This window comes from Nipponia nippon, unplaced genomic scaffold, assembly GCF_047370975.1.
Source record: "Nipponia nippon isolate SJK-2023a ecotype South Korea unplaced genomic scaffold, ASM4737097v1 scaffold_6, whole genome shotgun sequence".
In the NCBI taxonomy this organism is placed as follows: Eukaryota; Metazoa; Chordata; class Aves; order Pelecaniformes; family Threskiornithidae; genus Nipponia; species Nipponia nippon.
The window spans coordinates 3,182,893-3,203,275 of record NW_028262380.1 but is presented as its reverse complement, the minus strand read 5'-3'; the positions used below and the strand labels follow the sequence as shown (position 1 = coordinate 3,203,275).

At 46.5% G+C, this 20,383-nt stretch overlaps 1 long non-coding RNA gene across 1 annotated transcript; it reads left to right on the top strand.

Moving 5' to 3' along the window:
- The first annotated feature begins 11,150 nt into the window (after positions 1-11,150).
- On the top strand, positions 11,151-19,556 carry LOC148051324 (uncharacterized). The gene is made up of 3 exons (XR_015699779.1): positions 11,151-11,227; positions 15,308-15,591; positions 15,802-19,556. It is a non-coding gene; the product is annotated as an uncharacterized LOC148051324 (long non-coding RNA).
- The last annotated feature ends 827 nt before the right edge of the window (positions 19,557-20,383 follow it).

Here is a 20,383-nt window from a genome sequence, read left to right as displayed (position 1 = left end):
TGAAATGCTTGTACCATTGACACTTCTGAAGAAGAGCCCAGGAGATGAATCCCAGCTGCACCACAGGCTGAACTGAAAGCAAAGGTTTGGGCTGCTAGACAAAAAAACAAGCAGCAAAACCCATTACATCCAAAACCCAGCCAAAGATGACAGTTTGTTAGATGAAATCCACTGAGGTGCTAGGAAGGAAAAATAAAGCAATAAACAGTGCTCTGGGGCCTTTAAGACGCGTTTTTGCACAATAGCTGCCTTTTGAAATGTAAAAAGGAATAACCAGATTCTCACCGGGAGCGTGTGATATATTCACATGATGAGCTGTAGGATTCTCCCTTACCACTTGTACTGAGATGAAAGCAAAAGCACTCACAATCTTTTATTCAGGAAGGCAGTAGTAGTTAAGATGATTAACTGTTCCTTATGAAATACTGTCCAAAGGACTGTGCTGGCTTTACGTCCAACCCAGAAATGAGCTGGTAAGTTGTTTTCACAGATCTGGTGTGATAGGGATGGCCAAGCCATGGCGGGGGAACCTGAAAAATGTGCTTTGCTATTATGTCAAGGATTTTCATGAATAACGAAGACCCAAAGGGAAGAGGGTTTACATTTAAAATTATGCATTGCTTGTAATGAAGATGCTATATACTGCAATGGATCATTGATCTGTACAAATACAACATCCATCACATCCAAACAAGAGCTGCCAAGTGCTTTGCATTTCTATGGTTGGTCTTGTTTCACCTTCTCCCCGGCTTTCTGGCTAGAATCATCACTTAAAATTGCAGAAAACAGGCCAATCTCAAATCTACTGTCCCCATAGGTCTGTGGTTTTTAAGTCTGTGTAGCAGAAATGTGAGGTAAACTCCTTTAGTACAGAATATCTGTAAATGGTAGGAGAAATAGGGCAATCCAAATCCTTGGAGGAAAGAGCAATAATTGAGAATTTGATCCAAACTTTGTCCTCAGTCCATCGTAAGGTGTGGAAAAGGCCAGGAATAAAACAATGAAGTAATTAAGCCCTAAAATAGCACCCAGCAACATCCATGGGTATTAGCCTCATCTCTGGAGGAGGTTCCTATGAGCACATCTGCGTGTTTGTAGGACTCGCCTCACTTAACACGAAATGCCTGGTGGGTAGATGCATCCGTTGAGCTTCTGACCCTGAGCTCCTTCTGCGGTCGGTGGAGTGACAAAGTCGCTGAAAGGACAGTTCGTTGGACTTACTCCAGACGTGTGTCTTACGGCGCCCAGGAAATGTGGATTTGTCTCTGTTGGCTGTGGAGTGAGGCGGCGGTGGCCAGCTGAAATGGAGACACCCATGGGGAAGACACTTACAATGGAGCAGAGGGATCCTGCCCCGCAGCAGCAGCCTGTGTTCCCAAACAGCTCTTGAGCCCCACATTTGATGGAAGGGAAGTTATCTCAAAGACATTTATTTTGCAGATGCCTCACATAAAAATATGACCAAAGAGAAACCTTAGTCATGCTTCCACTGAGGAGAGGATGCAGACTGAGCTCAGCCATCCCAGATGCCCAATAATTCCTGTTGGGAACACAGAAAAACTTCAGAGATTGCTCATCTATTTCAACAAGCAAACCCAATCATCCATGAACAGAAATCTAGAGGAAAAACAGGGTTTTTTTTCATAGTGCACACAGAATGATATATTTTCAACCTAAGAACCGATGAAGTATTTGCTGTCATAGTTGCATCATGGCTGAAGAGCCCAGCTGGTGTGACCTTGTCCAAGAGAAAAAAGGGTTGAAGAAGTGAGAACCCTGAATCCAGACTGGGAAAGAACTGGGGTTTGGTCCCATCTCTGTAAAAACGAAAACCAGTAGAGGGCTGAAAACACAGACACAGTGGTATTTGGTTCTCTGAATATAGGTGTTATAATGCCATTTGAGATGACCTGGGGTACCTGAGCCATCTATACGGGCAGCTACAATGGAGGATTTGTGGGAAACTCTCACCCTTCCCGAGACGTTGCTGGAGGCCAGCTGGGATAACGCAGAACGTTTCCCATGGCTCTGTGTTTAGAGAGCTGAACCCGCTCTCAGTGACTGCTTATTATTAGCGTTAACTTTCATGCTTATTTTTATGATTAGGTAGTGTAAGGCTTTATAGGAACTTGAGATAGCATGATGTGATTGGCAGGACGTGGGAGACGTGAATCCATAAACCTGTGCCTCGACATAATTGCTCGAGAGAGGTTTTTTTTCTTAGCTCCATCCCAACGAACATGTATCACAGCATTTCTGGGTGGGGCCCTTGAGGACTTGAGAAAATCACTTGCTGTGTGCTGCGGGAAAACAGCACACAGGGACCAGGAATCATGCTGGAAATACAGATTTTTAGCTGGGGAACAGAAACAAGATCGTGTGGCAGAATGAGACATACTGGGGCATACTAGGTATGGCTGCATCTTTTGAAAGGAGCCTAAATGTCGGTGTTTGAGGTGAAGGACACCCAGGTCAAAGGAGGCAAACCCCTCTGGAGGGTGACTCTTCCTCTTTCTTCTCAGGGTTTATCTTTTGATGGTGTGAATACTCCCTGGAGGTGCCCACTCCTGCTGTGCTGGAGATAACGGACTGCTCCCTCCGGGACCTATGCTTGCAGCCTGTCCCTGGGTACCAGCTGGTTCCCTGTACCAGCTCATGGCCTTGGCCATGACATACCAACATTTACATGGGTCAAACTTCTCTGTGAACATGGCACCTCACCATCACCAGCCCCTACCAAATTGTTCTTCACCTGGGAGCATTATCTCTAAAACAAATACCTAGGGAGGAGCGGGCAGGTCTACTGTCAAGCCTTCTTTGGGGAACACTGCAGAGCCTGCAAACATATGAAAACTCTTGATCTCATGTGAGAGATGCAAAATGAGTTCTTGAAGATGTGCAAAATTGTAAGATAAAACCATGCTAATGCCAAATTGGGCCATGCTGATGGTCAGAATTGTCCATGATCTGGCAGTGACCAACAGCAGATGACTGAGGAAGAATATCACCATGTGGTATGAGTAGTGGAGTCCTTCCTCAAAAACCAGCTTCCTTACCAGGGCTGGAGACATAGCCTTGTCCTTGCACAGCCATGGCAGAGCTATAAATAAATCTTCCTAGACAAGCAAAAAAAGGTTCCCTCCCCTATTTTTGCCTTCCTCCCTGTAGCATTAGTTGTCTGAGATGTGGGTTGCTGCGTGATTGTTGTTGTTTTTGTTGTATTTTTGTTTGCAGACCCAAACCCTCAGAGGCCAACTTTGCACTGTAACAAGCAAAGTCCAGCTGACAGGTAAAGACAGGCCTGGAGAGGCGAGCTGGGTCGTACGGGCTCATATGACTCATATTTTGAGAGGCAAAAAAATCTTCCTCCCCCACTCCTTTCCCATCTCGTCCTTGCAACAAAACACACTCCACGACATCAAAACAGTCCCAAGAAGTCTCTTGTCAGAGCCACTCATGGTAATAACAGATGCATTTCCCATTGGGGGGCCAAGCTTGTCTCAGCAGAGACACTCGGAAAGGGCAGAGCTCTACGGGCAGCGCCGCAAAGTGCCGGGAGATGTCTGAAGTGGCAGGAAGCGTCTGCCGCTGGAGATTTGTCTGGGTGCCTGGTGATTAACGATGAGATGGGAGGAGAGACAAGGTCTCCAGAAAAACATCGTACGGCTTCATAAATACAGAGAGGGGCAAGGCTGTGGCATGGTAAAACTGTGTGTGTGGTTAAAAGGGTAGCCCTTTGCGTCCACATTTTGGATGACTACGTGTCTGGGTCTGAGCATTGAGTGACCCCGATTTCCATAGATTTTCCCAGCTAAGCATTAAGCTGGATACCCAACTTTACTCCCCTCCTCTTCTGTCCCTGCAGATAATTTCAAACATTGTGGATCCTGGGTGCCAGCTGTGGCTGAAATATGAATGTCAAGTTCATACAATAGTCCTTCAGCCAAGTCATATGAACATGATCCAGCAGTGTGCCCAGGTGGCCAAGAAGGTCAATAGCATCCTGGCTTGTATCAGGAATAGCGTGGCCAGCAGGAGCAGGGAATGTGATGGTGCCCCTGTGCTGGGCACTGGTGAGGCCGCACCTCGAGTGCTGTGCTCAGCACTGGGCCCCTCAGCCCAAGGTGGCCATGGAGGGGCTGGAGCGTGGCCAGAGCAGGGCAGCGAGGCTGGGGCAGGGGCTGGAGCACAAGGCTGGGGAGGAGCGGCTGGGGGAGCTGGGGGGGCTCAGCCTGGGGAAGAGGAGGCTGAGGGGAGCCCTCATCGCTCTCTGCAACTGCCTGAAAGGAGGCTGGAGCTGGCGGGGTCGGTCTTTTCTCCCCAGGAACAAGCGATAGGACAAGAAGAAACGGCCTCAAGCTGCGCCAGGGCAGGTTTAGGTTGGATATTAGGAAAAATTTCTTCCCTGAAAGGGCTGTCAGGCCCTGGCCCAGGCTGCCCAGGGCAGGGGCTGAGTCCCCATCCCTGGAGGTATTTAAAAGATGGGTAGATGTGGTGCTTGAAGACATGGTTTAGAGGTGGGCTTGGCAGTGCTGGGTTAACGGTTGGACTTGATGACCTTAAGGGTCTTTTCCAACCTTAACGATTCCATGATTCTATGATCCTGTATGGTTTCTGATGAAGATTGCCAGCCACTAAAGAGACGTAATCATTCTAGCACCACAGAAGCATCTCATATACCATCACAAACATCTTTTCTAGCCTAAACTTCATCTGTCCTCGCACAAACTTCAAGTTTACAGAATTTCACCCAGTAGTTTTAATGCAAACCACACATCTCATATGTTTGTGATTTCCACAAGCAACGGAGACATTTCTTGGGCATTGGTTGAGCTGGATGAGCAGTTGCCAACATCGTCTATACAAAGAAAAGCAAATCTGCAGCAGAAATAAGTCTGTGATGGATGTGGTGTGAAAGCTCAGCTCTCAGAGAATGGAGGTACCATTTGGGGTAAGATAGCTGAAGGAACAGGGACCACCAAGCAGAGAGCAGCAATTGGAGAGGACAGAGAGCAGGGAGGGTGGTGGAGTTGGGCTGGGTTTGGCTGTGAAGGAAGGGAGCTGTGCATGTGGGAGAGAGCTCTGGATTGGAAACCGGAGGCCAGGAGGAGAGTCAGCTTCAGCAGGACCCAGAGGAGACAGAGGAGGGAAAAAATGGAGGGAAAATGGAGTCTGGGAATATTGCTAGAAAAACCTGAGTTTGTCCCAACTCCTTCACAACCAGGGAAACATTTTCATCCCTATTTTGCTTCTGTGCAAATTTTTGAAAGACCTTTTCTAATAGCTAATTTATCCCACTCCAGAAGAGACAGCAAGATCCTGAATATTGGCGAAAAGTGCTTGATCAAGTTGGGCTACCGTCCATGGCCAAGCTTGCAAGAGGGCTTGCAAAACTTTTCTTTGCAATATGCTTCGAGATCCCTGGATGGAAAAAGCCAGGCTGAGGGAGATGCTAAATGTACCTGGCTGGCTGCTGATGTGGAGTATGAACTGAACTCTTGCTGCTGTGGCTGATTTGTTAGCTGAGATTTCAACCCCAAAGCTTGGCTTTTTGCAGTCCAGTAAAGAGAAGAGTTCACTTTTGGCAACAACTTGTGGCTACGCTCCGTAAAGCAGCAGAAACTTGAAGTAAGAATTTGGGCTTAAAAATTTCATAAATAGCTGCTCTCAGACACAGATAAGCAGCTGAAATTTTACTCAAGTAGCTCCAAAAATGCATGGCTGCTTGCTCCTTCAGCTCAAGAGAAAATCAACAACTTGTATGGGTGAGTAAATTAATTTTTACTGCTTGCAAAACCCATGTGATGGATGATTACATATATGAAAGCAGTACCACTGGTGGGATAAAGGGAGGGGTGTCCCCAGGCTTTTGGCCAGGCTTCCCATGCAGCCAATGTTTTCCTTGGCATTTCTGCTGGAGTTAAACTGCTCCAGGGAAAGACTTTGCTGGCAGCTATCCCAAACCAATCCCGCTGGGATATTTTCATGCTGTTGCCCATCACTGCCATGTGCAACGCCCATCTCTCCATTTTGGGGAGGCAGTGGTTGGGTGATCCTCAGGTCACCTTTTTCCAGGTGCTGGTCCATCACTGTGCCTTGGAGTCACCATGGCTTCCCACCTCAGCAACAGAAAGGATCAAATCAGCCTACAGCTGCGGGTGAAAGCCTTCACAGACCCTTACATGTGGCTCTGTCTGCTGCTCTTCAAAAGCTCATGAAGCCTAAGGCATGGTTATCGCAGGCAGGTCCTACTAAGCCTCTTGTCTTCACCCTTGGCAGCACTCTTCTCTTTCAAAAAGGGAGGGAAATAAGGAAATGCAGAAAGTTAACAGCTTTGGGAGCACCAAGCCAGCTGGATGTGGGTTCCCAGAGCTCTGCACCATGCTCAAAGCAACAAGGACTCTCTCTTCTGTGTCCCCACAGGGTCTGTGCTACCCAGGTCACCCCAGACCTGGACCCTGACTCAATGCTCCTACGTAACACTGCTTTTCATCTGCCAAAGCACAGACATTGTCCTGCCCTGCAACTGCCCCAAGCTGGCAGGGCTGTGGGACGTCTCTTGTGGCTGATGGATATTCATGCCCGACACAATGGAGGTGCCACAAGCCCACGACAGCCTTGTCCCATGATGCAGGGGAGCATCCCTGCCCAACCATGCTGCAGGACCCTTTAGCAAAGCAATGCCCTGCTGAATTACGCAGCATCTGCCCCGGTGCCATCAATGGCTTGTAACGATGCAATAATTTTCCCTTTCTGCCCGGTGTCACACCTTGAGACCCAGGTTTCCAAAGCGCTGAGCATCTGCCGAGCCTATTAGCGTCAGTGGGAGCTGCTGGCACTTAGCCCCATCAAAAATTGGGCCCATTTGACATGACTCAGCTGAAATACAAAATTAGCCAGAAAGGTAGGGCTGTGTTGGAAGATTCGAGCTGTTCTGCCTTGATATTAATTCTGGCCACGCATATCCTTGCAATGTTACAAATGCTATTTTACAGATTGCAGCAGGCAGAGACACATACGCATCTTATTTTCACAGTAGTACAACAGGCAAAGGGAAAAGCTGGGTCATACTGTCCCCCAAAAGGAAAGGTTGGCTTCCAGATGACTCAGGAATGTCCTAGAGATTGGCTTTATCTATTTATATATTTATTCCAGCTGGCATCTATGAATCACTGCTAATAGCAAAGGGTTGCATAATTGTAAGGAGGATGCTTTTGTGATGCCTCTGACCAGAGAAAATACATCTATTTTGGCTTGTGTCTATGAATAGGTACCCTGCTCTGACTCTCTGCATTTGCAAACCACAGATACTACTCAAAATAAGATATGATTGGCAGGTACAACCTGATTAGCATATACAAATTGCTGTGGCCTTTCTCCAAGCAATCATTTGTACAAATTGTTTCCTCTGTCTCCTATCTGAAAAGAAACAGAGCTATTAGGTAAGCTGAGACTTTAAAAGAGTCAGCGCAAGGCTAATGCTCACGCCATCTCATTTCACACCCTTTTGAATGTTCAGCTTTTTCTGAACCGTGTCTTTTTCCCTTCCTTAAGAAAAAGGCCAAAAACCATGGGCTTCGGGTGAAGAGGCATTTTTTTCCCCTGAAGGAAATCCTTGCTTTTTTCTTTTTTCACAGCTTTTTTTTTCTTGCCGCAACTGTTCCTAAAATATTTGCTCATTGTGGTTTTCAAACAGACAAAAAAATTCTATAATAGTTTAGATTATATATTTTTTTAAATCACATCAAAACAGAAAAAGAGGCTTGCAAGAGAAAGAAAACCTTGCTTGATGAAAAGTGCTTCAGAGTGGGCTGGGATTATATCCCTCCCTTCATATTCAAGCCAGGAATAGGTCTCGTGGCATTTTTGGAGTGAGTATATTACTGCATGCTCCTCTTAAGAGGTTTGATAGCACCAATCACGGAGGTTCAAGCTATGAGTCAAATACGCCAAACAGCTGAGACTGGCTCCAAAGACATGCAGCCCCTCCCAGACACAGGAATAATTTGGCTTTTTTACTTTGCTTTGTGCACATTGGACCTGGCGGTGGTGTTGCACCCTTCCCTGTAATGAAGGCCACTCAGCTGCTGTTATTTTCACTTTAGTGAAGGTTCCCATGACTCCAGGAACCAGAGGCTTAAGACCTTCAAGACCGTCCTGGTCTCTGTAGGCAGTACAAGGGTCAGCTGGAGAGTCAATGGGTCACTGAGTCCTTTTGAGTGAGGACATCACTCCAGAAATTTTATCCTACCCAATTTAACTACAGTAACAACAGCACTTTGCAGAACAACCCATCCAAATTTCATAGGCTTTTGAATCGATAATTAGACATCTTAACGCCGGTTATGAATACCAGGCTGAGTTCTGGCTGCAACCTTAATTAAAAACATCTCGCAGCAGGATAAATAAATAATTCCCTTTTAAGTTTGAGGCCATTTTGTGCTTCAGACCCTGCTGGGCTGCAGGAGGGCTGGTGTGTGGGAGAGGCGTGATAGCTCTGCCTTGATGAGATAAGTGGTGGAGAGGCAGTATGCATCCTCCGATGCGGTCCTAACCACAACCCTTTCTGGGATCTGCAGACTTTCTGGCCAGAATCGCTTTGCTTTTTCTATGCTGCCTCAGAGAGAATTTTTTTCTCTCCTGGTTTGTTTTCTGGGGGCTTAAATAAATAGAGTGTGAGTGGGTGGGTGGGTGAGAGGAGGAGGCGATGTTGGGAAGCCAAGCTGAGCATGTCACTTGGTGCAGGAACGTTGTGTGGTGCTGCCTGTCCAAAAATCATGGGTCATTCTCCAGCCCCACACTACATGGAAGGGATGGGTCATGGATTTGCTTCTTGGCTTCCTGGCCAAAATCAGTGCAGAGCTGATGCCGAAATAACACATGGACATTGTGGGTCCTCCTGAAGGGCTCTTTCTGGCCATGATATTTTTGCCAATAAGCCAGCCAACAATACAAAATCATTGACAGTGGTGTTTTCAGCTGAGAAAAAGATTGCTGGTGTAACATGTAATGAGGCAGGGCACATAATATCACAGTGAGTCACAGACCTGAAGGCATTTCAGACTTTATTTTGGAAAGAAAAGAAGAGGTTTTAGACACCACAATTGAAAATGAGCTTGGAACCAACCAATATGTCAATTCAGATCAAGCTGGCTGATGAAGGCAAAGCAGGACCCCAAACTGAGATTCCTTAAGAAGCAGCACTGAGAAATTCAAGTCAGTGGGACCATAAACAGGTTTTCAAAATGCTTTACTGTATGTTGGAAAATCTCTGAAAATGGGTACCTGGGTGACAGGTCCAGACTTCACTGGACAAATCTGAGCTTTGGAAAGGTAATTGGGAATATAAGGAATATGGGGATAGGGAAAATAAGTGGTAGAGCCCAAGTGGAGATGAAGAAGGGATGTATGGCCCAAATAAGCACTCGGTATTGTCTCTCTTTCTGACACCTGGGGAAAATATGGGTAATGAAATGGAAATCACTAATCTGAGGGTGAAAAGTCAGCTCTGTTTGGGGTAGATAACCCTGTTCTTGAGTACTGAAACACCCAAAATCCGAGGCAGCATGTGAAATTGAATTAAAGTCAAACAGAGGGATGGAGTATGACTGGAGAACAGCAAGTAGCATCTCTGCCTAAGGGATGGAAAAAAATGATCCATGCAGCTACAGGCCTGCTAGTCTGCCCTTAGTCTCTCATGGAGAAGCAGTGTTCAGACTGGAAGGGGTGGTGGTGTTGGGAAGAGGGATGGAGAAGAGACCTCATGAGAAGAAGCCACTCAGCCCTAGCTTTGGTCCAGCACAAGATGGGTTAAACATGAGGGGGAAGATTTCCATCACGCATTGGTGACAGCGCTGTCAGCAGGGTGATATGAAGCAACGGAGTACTGGGTGCATGCTCCACAGAATCAGCAGTCTGTGGTTCCAGAAACCTGGTGCTGCAGTGAAAATGGTACTGGGACAAAACATCGTTCTTCTGCATGGAAGAGGAAACGCCATGACGACATACCACGTGCTGCAGGAAAAGAGAAGAAATCAGCGCTGTTGCCACAGTCCAAGGGATGCCTTTTAGAGACAACATCCCGTTGTCCTAGGAAGTCCATCCCTCCCTGTGCTACACCAGGAAACACAAGGGCCTTCCCGATCCCTATGGAAAGCTCATTCCCGATCATAAAATGGTGACCGATTAATGCTGGAGCTCTTGAGCAAGACACAGAAAGCAGGAATGTAAATGAGGTTTTCCACAGCTGCTGGGTGCATTCTTCCCAGCAACCCCTCTTCATTAAAGTCATAAGCAGTGGGCAAAAATGCACCTTTTCCTGCAGCCAAGTGATGCAGTGAAGCAGTGGTACACGTCCAGCGCAACAAACACAATCCCCAGGTTGTGGTCAGGTTCCCTTTCAACCTCTACTGGTGGGACCCACAGGTCAAACACTCAAAATCTCCGAACCGCACAGGTTTTAGCTCCTGGCTCCACCAGTGTGGACTCCAGGACAAGGATGGTTGAGAAGTGCTGAGACAGGAGCTTCTTGGTGCCCTGGGAGCATGAGCAAAGCATGATCCCTCGCTCGCCCAACCCGTCCCTCTGACACCTTGCCTGTGTGCACACCATCCCTTGCCATCTAGCTATAAAGCCGAGCAAATCTCTGAAGGAAGGCATTTCCCATCCTTGACACACTGATTAATCATGGAGCACAATATCTGTGTGTTTTGCTGGCCGTGGGATCTGTGGGAGCAGGGCTCCTCCTCCCCAGCAGCCAGAGGGATTGGCAAAGGTTGGGAGCATGCGCATCGATGCCCCCCTAAAGGGACCAGTGTCATTTTAAGCCTTTCTTGTGGATTGAAAGTGCACGCTTATTCCCCTGCAATATTTAATACCTTGCTACGGATCCTGAGGAATATCTGCCTGCTTGATCATTATAATTAATAATAACACCATGCTGCAGGGAAAAAGACTTGTCTAAATGCTTTCAATTGTTAATGACTCAGACCTAAAGGTTTAATTCATCCTATTCCCTCCTTGTTAATTAAAGGCACTTGGTCTCTCGTTGTGTCAGCCAGATTAAGAAGAGGAGATGCAGAACAGCTGTTACTGCCATGGCAGGGAAATTGCATAAAAGTTATCTCAGCCTAGGACACCCTGGGATGGTTGTGGATGGTAGTTTTCTTCATCTGACAGCAAAGATGGAAAATGTGCAACATGGTGATAAACTCCCTTCCCGAGCTTTGTAAGTCCTTTTCTTTACACGCCAGAGATTCTGGCTATAGCTTGATTTCTGCTCCGATTCCTTGATAGCCAGGAATTATTTATTTTGTAGCTGTCAGACTGTATTTGCCACATGTGGTGCTTTTCTATTTTGTCTGTCTCGGATATCCTGGGGTTTTATACCTGAGTTTATGTTGTTTGTGTCTGTCTTAGAAATACAATGAAGCCAAAATGAATTGTGTTTATTACAACTCATATTGAAGTTTTTCTGCCAGGAAGCAGCAGAGTTCAGGACCTGGTGGGATGCTTTCCAGGCACAAAAAGGGTCAAGTGATAATAATAAATATATTTTGAAGCGTAGGTCATTTATTTGCAGCAGTGCTGGAGCGGGTCATAACTTCCCAGATCTAGGAAGAATCCTTCCTGGGATCCACTCAAAATAGCAAAACTAATATTGATTAATTTATTTAGCAAGATTAGGGTGGAAAACAGAGTCACCTTTAGTTGACAGCAACTTCTCTGCCCCCATTTGGTATAACCTTATATATTTTTAGTCCTCCCAACCTTGTAGTGGTTTTGTGCAGGAGCCAAGATGCTGTGGAGTAATGGAAAGCTTAGTCAATCCCCTCCAGGGTATACATGTAAATACGGAAGGTTTGGCATGGGGACAAAATGACAGCACGTTCCTTGGGTAGTGCACAGAAAAGAGAAAAAAATCCCAATCAAATAATTTTTCTCTGATTGAAAAAAATGGTGCTTTCATGTTAGGCTGAAAATATCCTCCTGGTACTCTCGTATCTCCAAAGTAGTTTGGAAATGAAAGCAGCTTTGCAGAAAGAGCTTCCGAGGAGAATTTGTAATGGTCTGAATTATCTTACTTGGTCCTGCTTGGATTCAGGCAAAATTTGGATTTTTTTTTTGCTGAAGAAGTTAAATTCTGCTGAGGGATTTGAACCTGCCTCCCTCTCCCCAGGCCCCTGCTGCTGGGGGAGAACCACACACCCTTTCCCCTTTAAAAGCAATCCCCCCCCAAAAAAAACTGATTCATCCTTTGCCACTTGGAGGATAAAGAGAAATTTAAAATCTCTGCACGTTTCACAAGATGCCACTTCCCCAGCGTTGCTTCCCTCCCTGCAGCAACTGCTACTTATAACTAACTCAAAACAGCAAGAACCACATTTTATCAGTGGTTAATCCTGTTAGAGCAGACACGAGCTGAGGGATAAAGTGGGTTTTTCTCCACCAGCCACTGTGCCTGCCACGTCCCAGGACGCTGTCGTCTCTAAGGCCCTTTTACTTGTCTGAGGTATTTTGTTGAAAACTTGGTGGTCCACCAGGTTCAAAAGTTCTAGGACAGACGGATGGAGATTTCACCCAACCTTCATGTCCTCATTTCTTTTTGAAAGAGGAAACAAGGTGTGCGCTGGTCTGAGCGCACACATCTGGATCATTGCTTATACCCACGACCAGTCAGTGCCTACGAGTCCACAGCTTGCTTTGCTTTGGGTTCGTTATTCCACATAATAACTTTGGCTTGGAGAAGACCTTTCCTACCAAGAGCTCAGCCATGATTTGATGCTATATACCACATTTTGAGTTCATGCCAGCCTTCAAAAATGTATGTTTTTGAGTGAAATCTCATGAGTACAATAGTCCCATTCAAGGTGTCTCTCAGTCCAGCATTTGGCAAATCATGCGCAAGGCAAATACAGAGAGCCTTGAATCAAACAAGTGGTGAACATACCCCAGGGCAAGGTCTGGAGAGAGCAAGGAGTTCAACAGAGCTGCTATGGTAGAACAGTAGGTAATTGGGAAAGTCAAGGTCCTGTTGAAGAGCTTTTTAAATTGACCACAAGTCACAAAGAAGCCCTTTCTCTGGAGGCATAGAAATCCAGGAAGAAAATTAGAAAGATTTTGGTTTTTTTAAGCTGCCTTTCCAGGATGGCGACCTACTTGACTTCAGTGTGCTAAAAGAGGGGAAAAAACTCAAAGCCTCCCCAGGCTAAACCTCCTCCAGAGTTAAGGGTTTTTAAGATGAAGGCAGGGATGAGTTATCCTGTACCCAAGTGTTTGGGACACTCCTGTGCGAGGGGAGGCTTTGCTGCCTGCTCATGTATGAGCTGTCTGCAGCTAAAAGGGGCCTCCAGCCCTTCGAACCCCCAAGTCCCACTGTCCCACCACATCCCAACAGATGATGCTTCTCAGGGGGGCTATAACAACATACCCACATGTGGCATGGGAGCACAGATGGAAACCCCAGACCCAACAGCGAGCTAAAGCAGCTTCTCTCTCCAAATTCATCAATGCCTGCGCCTGTGATGTGCTGCTTGACAATTCGTGCCCCATCCAGCGTCACGCTGCGCACACGATTCATTGCCGGCACTCCTGTGTTTTTAGTGTGCCATGAAAGGCAGATGTGGCAATCAAACAGCCCCACTAAAGCCCCCAAGACTTGAGTATCTGCAGTCATTATAGCACCAGGAATGCATTTTGCACAGCTGTTTTAGTTTGTTATAGGGTGGAAAAGAGATTGAGGAGAAAGGAGGATTTCTTTAAGGGTTTTTGAGTGCAAGGGAAAGGCGTGCAGAATTTAAGAGATGAGGAAGGTGCATGCGTGTGTGTGTGTAAGAGGGCTTCAGGAGGGAGCTGCAGTCACCACTCGGGCATTGTAATGTGATGGGGGAGTTGATCCCATTAGCTCCCGTGATGGGAAGAAGCCACCACAGCTGCCCTCAAGCCCTGCAGCCTCTTTCTCCCTTGCTCTGGGAATGCCCATGACAGGACACGGGTCACCTTGCAAAATGGCCAGTGCTGTCCAGCATGGACATCTGGGAGGGGGAAGAAGGTTGTGAAGCCTCTGTGAGAACTGCATGGACTCAGGCTGGTGAGAAGAGGAACTGGGACATGACGGTGTGGTGCTGAGCTGGTCTGCCTGCCTTGGACCAAGGATAGGTGAGCTGGGATGCAGCCTTGGAAGAGATTTGGGTCATGTGTAGCGATGCTAAAGGTACAGAGCAGGGCAGTTCAGATCCTGTGTAAGGTTGCCAGAGGAGGCAATGCTACTGAGAAAAGGGAAATGATTCAGTTTCTTAAATGAGTTCAGTAAGCTCTGGCTTGCTTTGCCTCTGTGGTCCCAGGCTCCCAGAGATGTAGGAATCCCCAGGGCATGAGATGAAGTAAGGGCAGGAGAAGTCTCACCCCCATTATGCAATTCTCCCCAGGCCTCTTCTGCATTCGGCTCGTTCTCTCTGCTGTAAATATTGCCAGGGAAAGGAAAAATGTCCTTCTTTAGGAAAAACTCTCCCCTTGCAAGACAGCAAAGTGCCGCAGGGCAGGGAATCTGTTGCAGGAGCCAGGTGCTGTTGTGCCTGCAGAGAGCTTGCAGCGCCTCGGGCATGCAAGGGAGAGATGACTCTGCTACGCATTGGTTTCGGGAGCTGCTGAGCATCCCTTCCCCTTCGCTGCTCTTCTGAGGGTCGGTGGCAGCGCAGGGTGGAGATTGCAATTTTTCGCTGGAAGTTCAGAGCAAAGTTTTGCTGTGGAAGGATGAAAAGTAAAAATTTCCCTGTGGAATGAATGTCCTGGGGAGAGGCCAGTTTGGAAATGCCTTTGAGCTATTTTATTCTGATAGTGCCTAGCTACCACTATCAGATGTACCCTAATATAATAATTCTGGCATCAAATGAGTATGATAAAACCCAGAAGCAAGTAAAGCAGGGGTTGTCCCTCATTTCATTTTATAGGGCCAAACATTTCCAGGGGAAAGCCATCCTTTTTTGATTACCCTCCCCACAACACACATCCGCAGAATTTGCCCTGAAACAGTGATGAATCCAAACCATTCCCAAAGGGAAACCACTTCAGGAAATACATTTTCAAGCAGCTTTAGCTAGGAAGCCCAACGAGCTGACTCAGCTCCATCAAGTGCAATCCCCACACTCAAACACACCACGAGGTCCCAGCACTGGGTAATTAGGAGAACATACGCTGAAATCAAGCCCAGTGAAAGCAAACGTGTGCTCCTTAAGTGTATTGACAGCTATGATGGTAAAACTCCCTTTTCTTGTCTCTTGATCCTTTTTTTCACATTTCTGCTCCCCAGCATTATGGCCTGGAGGCAGGAAGGGGTTGCTGAGGCAGCTGTACTTTTTTCAGCAAGTTGAAAGAAGATGAGCTCTGATTTTATACACGAAGATGCACATACTTGGTCCATGGCTCAGAAGAAGAGAGGTGGATGAAGATAAAAGTGGAAATAAACCCTGCTAGCAACTCAGCCACTGTGACAGGAGAAGATTGTCTCAAACATTTAACAGAAGCAACCAAAGGCAAGACCTAGAGAAAATGGGATCATTGGGCATTTCAGCAATTCTTGGACCTCTAGATCAGGTAGCTGGTAAGACCAGCCATGCTGGAGGGTGGTCCTCTGGTCCACCAGTCCTCTCCTAAGTTACTGGCAGTGCTGATGTACACTTTAAATTATCTGGACATCTGCTGGTAAAACAATCCAGGAGGACTGTGGCAAAATCCTCCTTCTCAATCTCCAGGCCAAATGGTGGAGACATTTGGACTGGCATCTGTTGGCTTCTTCTCTTGCAGGGTGGATGCAAGTGACCTCTGCTATGGGACATGGAGGACTGCCACGGGCTTCACACTGGACTGGTCTTGGATGCAGTTTGGTGTCCAGACTTGGGTCCCTTCCATTGAAATGGATCTCAAGAAATTGGACAGTGTGTCCAAGTGGGAAGAAGACTAATACATCCAGAGAGCACAAAGCATGAGGAAGGTTAAAATGAACTGGGCTAACTTATTTTAGAAGGTAGAGGACCAGAATGTAAGGAAAAGATCAGCTTTCCAGTAGCTAAAGCATTGTGACATGTAGGACTGACTGAATGCTCTTGACATCCACTAAGGAAGGGCAGGACAGAACAGAAAAAAAAAGAAAAAGAAGGATTTAGTTTGGTTGTTAGGAAGCACTAAAGGCTGGGAAAATGCTTGGAACTTGCTGTGAATATTTAAGGTCCTCTCTGGGAGCAGGGATCAGAAATTGAAAAAAACTACAAAGGAGGGTCTAAGAATTGGTCCTACTTCTGAGCAGATGCTACAGACAAAGTTCTGGCAGCTCTGCATATCTCTCGTGGTGAACACTACTATCTCACAAGCTTCTCTTACGGTCACCTGTCTTCACTAAAGTAGGTGCCTTTCCTCCTTCTGCCCCATTTCAATCCCAGCCATGTGCAGTTCATATAAGCCCATGGGATCATCTTCTTGGGAAATCCTTTAGACCCATGACAGCAGTTCTGCTCTCAGGATGCTGTTGCTCTCCTCAGTCCTTCTCCACTTGCTGGCAACGCATTTTCTGATATCTCTGCCCCTGCCCACGCTTTTAACTTCAGGAGGAAACTTCAGACTTTGCCAGGGCACTTTCAACAGTGCATCCTGTTAGTGACCAAATCTTTCACATGATGCTAGTTTTGACTGATCATGCTGTGGAGTCAAAATTACAGGACAAACTCCTCTGGCTCTCAGCTCACAGAGGAGCATCTCCATCCCAGCAAGAAACCAGAGTGAACAGATGCCTCTTTTGGGCTGTCCAGATGGCTGAGTAGCTGCAAAAGGCATAAGAAGGATCATAGCCTATGGCAGCTTTCAAGTGGCCAAACTGATCTGGAGTGAGCAACGACCTTCATAAACCCACTTAATGAAAAATACATCCTTGCAGCAGGGTGAGGAGGAGGAGGAATCTCTTTGAATCTCTTATGCCACAGATATTTCAACCATGCAAGCATTTTAAAGTGTGCAGTTAGCTCTCGCCACTGGAAAATCCACTTTTCCACCCCAATTTTTTGCTTTCTAGGCAGCTTGCCAATGGGTACCTGGCAGCCAGCTTGCAGGGTGCTACTCCTAATCACATTAGAGGAAAAGCACAGAGGCAGACATTGCGAATAAAGGAGAACGTGGGCTGATCTTGCTAAGGGAGGTGAGCAAAAATCCCACCCGAAGTTAGGCGTGTGAAACTCATCACTGCAGAAATGGCATCTTTGGTGTCCAAATGCTTATTAGATTGAGCAGAAAGAGGGTCTGGAGACATTCGAAGGGATGATGGATGAATGGGACTTCTGGAAGTCTTGAACCTAACCTCCTACTTAAAGCAGGATTATCCCCAATGCTGGGTCATGTTGATAAGGGCTTTGTCTGTCCCAGTCTTAAAAACCTCCAAGGATGGAGAACCTGCGAGCTTTCTTTTCCAGGTCCACTCCACATCCATTGCTCTGTCTCGCCGTTTCTCCCATTAGGTGAGAAGTTCTTGGGGCCTGGAGCTTTTCTGTCTTTGCAGCATTGCTGCAGAGGAGCTCTGGTCTTAGCTGGCTTGTTTGGGGTCTGGTGCTAGCACACAGCATAGCACAGTGTGGACGTTATCAGTGCATTTGGAGGTTTTGATTCAGTGGCATGTTGTGTCATTAAATAACCCAAAAGGCATATAAAAAACACACATAAACAGAGCTTTGGGATCTCCTAAGTTGTGTGTTTAAATGTCTTCCACATAAAATATTCCTCATTAAAACATCATTGCAAGTTTATTTTCTCTGGAAGCTTTTAAATGTAAGCTTTCTTTGATGTAAACCAGCATTTGCCATGGGAAAAAAATCCAAGCATTTCAGTGAAAGATGTCCAGCCATCTCCCAGGTCAAATTTCATCTGAATGGTTCATGTGCAATAAAGTGCATGCTCATCTGCAGTGAAAAGCGTGTAACTGCATTAGCTTTTGCAGAAGAGAAAGGACTGGTTAACTACACTGAAATTAAGTTAGCTTCTGTGAAGGACTCTTGAGTATCAGAGTGGAGGTGCAGAGTAAAGTTGCTCCCTGGGAAACATCAAATGCTTTTTTGCTGGGCTCCTAATCCAAACAGGACGGGGCTCCTGATGGTGAGTTAGGATTCTTACTACTGAAATGAATGAAGAGGTGCATGAAATGGCGAAGAGAAGATTGTCCTTTTTCAGAGAGGGGGACAAAACCTCTGAAGGTCTGGGCTTGCACAGCTTGCCAGTCAGAAGCAAAGCCACTGGATGGGTCTTATCTGATGTGAGCAGATTCGTCCTACTGCCGCACTTGAAAGGCAGATGGAAAAACCTTAGTCTGGTCACTCATGTTTTAAATTATGCATCCTCCATCTGCTGACTTGAGCACAGACGTGCTTACAGTAACTGCCGCGCTTCTTAAAATAACCACCCTGCTGCAATGGCTACTTATGGAGAGGTTTTACACATCCCTGACTTCCCTAGTCCAAGCTCTCTCAGCTTCTATCTCTTGCTGATGTCCCTCCAGGTGAAGGTTTGATGTCCCCTGGAGGAAAGTGAAATGGTACAGGTTTGGCCAGCTCTGGTCACAGGTCAGGCACGCTAAGATCCCATCGTGCCAATGAAAACTGCTCCCTCTTTCAACTGTATTTCAAACAGTTGTTAGGAATTTTACATCCTTTTGCTTTGACTGCTCCAAGAGATCTTGTCTGCACAGAGAGTGTCTACACATGACATCTGAAGACCTCCCTGAGGGACCAGAACTCAATCTTGAGCCCTGGATTGACTTTCATTTTGGAAAGCTCTAACCCCTGGACCACAGCACTCCTTACGACAGGACTTGGCACCCTCAGGAGGCCACTGCGGCCAAGCCTGGTTTCCCACCAGTTCAGAGCAGCCCCAGGTGCAGGTGCAAGCATGTTGGCCCAGCAGCTCCCTGGAGCAGAGCCAGGGGTTGGTTAGATGGGGACTCACGCTGCCATGCTCAGATCACTTCCAGACAGCGCTCGCATCCCTGCCAGACATGCTCCACCACACTGAACATGTTGAATTCTTTGCCTCTTTCCTCGGACTCTTTAATCAATTCTGTCAGCTCCTTAATTATTTTAATTTTTCTTCATTCTCCAAATCCCTCAAATATATTTTATATATAGGGTACACGCTTAAAAAAGAAAGCTACCGCTGTGCCCTTGCCTCTGAAATATTACCAGAGAAATGTATGTATTTCATTTCTGCCTTTCATTTTTCCAGACATTTTTTTGCTTTGAAGAAGCTTGAAACAGTAATAGGCTGATGGCTACACTCCAACTCTATTGATTAACAGTGAGTGGTCAAGCTTTTCAGTGCCTGAGAATATATCCAGAAATGAGGGCAGGTGAATTATTGCATTTTCCCGCAGAGGGAAGGAGTGGGGGGAGGATAAGACCTACAATAAGGAGTTCAAAAGACCAGCCTACCCCACGTCCAAATCCCCATTGGCATGAAGTCCTAATCTGAGGGAGAACCAATGATTATTTTAGTGGCTTTAGCACAGCACAGGACTAAATCATTTACAAATATTGCGACTCTAAATTGTCTCTACTTTAACAAGAGGAGAAGAGAGAAGGAAAGCAAGTGGGAACACTTTTCCACAATTTTATGCAAGAGGTCGGTGCTGAGAATAGAAATCTCTTCCCAGCCATTACAGTCCTCACCAATGGTCTCATTATCAGTGCGTTTTAGGAGAAAAGGCAGAGAGTCCTTAAGACAAAGGAAGCATTGCAGGCTGCAAGATTTGAAGAAGCCCAAGGGCTGCAAAGAGGTTGTCCTGATGGACAACAGGACAGAGGCCCCATGTCTGTACCTTTGACTTCCTCACAGGATAATTCCTTACAACCTTGGAAGCTCCTGGAACCACTGGGCTACTCCCTAACGAGACCACAGGGTCATAGTATCATAGGATCCTAGGGTAGTTCAGGTTGGAAAGGACTTCAGGAGGTCTCTAGTGGGCATGAATGCAAAGCTGGACTTTTCAGAGTAGGACAAACTTGGTAATGTTGTACTCTCTCCAAAAAAAAGAGATGGGTTTTGGTTGGGATCATAGTCTATGGATTCCTCCAAACTTGAGGGAAGGAAGAGGAGCAAAGCTTGGATGCAAACAGAGTGGAGACCTCACTCTCAGGTTCCACCACCATGGTCGTGTCCATCGCCCTCCCCATCCCTCCCTTTCATTCATCATCTGGGAGAGGTGCGAGTTTGCATCAAACATCAGAGAATCCATTTTGCCTTCAAAAAGATGGGCAATATTTTTGAAATCATGACTTCTCCTGGGATGGGAAAGCATCTTCTTACTTGAATTCAAGACCTGTCGCAAGACTGAAGAGCAAGTGAAGGCAGATGCCAT